Here is a 980-nt window from a genome sequence, read left to right on the forward strand (position 1 = left end):
GCATGATGGTTAGCACCATTGGCTCACAGTAGAAAAGTCCAGTGTTAAAATCCAGGCCGGGGACTTTCTGTGTGGAATCTGTGCTTGAGTTGTCCCTCGGTACTCATGCTTCCTCTCACAATCCAAACATGCATAGGGTGGTTAGGTTGATTCTAAATTGTCCATAGGTGTGAATGTGAGCATGAACATTTGTCTGCCTTTCTTTGTTAGCTCTCCAACAGATCGGCAGCCTGTACAGGTTTCACCCAACCTCTTCCCCCGTGGCATCTGGGACTGGCTCTGGCTCAAGTGTCCCTGAATTGTGTACATGGAAGAAAATGGATGGACAGCACTTTTATGTGTAAATACACACTTTTAAATCCTCAAAGAGACTGCTAACAGCAGCATTGATGTGAATTTAGTTAAGTAAAAGTATTAGATGTAGTGGAGTATCAGAAAGCACATAAATCTATAAATTAAGCTTAAATGAACTTAGATACTTTCTATGCTTGGATATTCTGTAGCCTTATTTATTTTTAGTAGCACATTTTCACTTGTATTAATATGATGCTATTTTTTTTTTTTTTTACATATTCTTCTTGTGTTCTTTTGTAACAGAACAATTTGGGGGTTTGTTGAGGCAATAAAATCAGAAAAGCAGCCAAGAGAGACCAGGAAATGCATGCAGTGCAGAGGTGTGTGCAACAAATCTTGTTTAACCTGATTAAAGATCACAGTCAAAGTCACAAACAAGTGTTACAGATAAGACATAAGTTAAGAATTTGGCACCAGAGCCCTCTTACTTCTTTTTCTTACTTTAGCATCTATAGAATTATTTTTAAGCCTATTGGGGAAATACCTAGCATTGTCTTGCCAAGTATAGTAGGATAGTATGTCAGTATTATATAACAGCACTGCCAACAGATTGGTTTACTGAACTGTAAGCCAAATTATCTTTATACACAGTGGATATGAGTAATCTTTTTTTTTTAAACCACACT

The sequence above is a fragment of the Haplochromis burtoni genome, unplaced genomic scaffold, assembly GCF_018398535.1.
Source record: "Haplochromis burtoni strain Fernald_Lab_line unplaced genomic scaffold, NCSU_Asbu1 Contig_8, whole genome shotgun sequence".
Taxonomy (NCBI): domain Eukaryota; kingdom Metazoa; phylum Chordata; class Actinopteri; order Cichliformes; family Cichlidae; genus Haplochromis; species Haplochromis burtoni.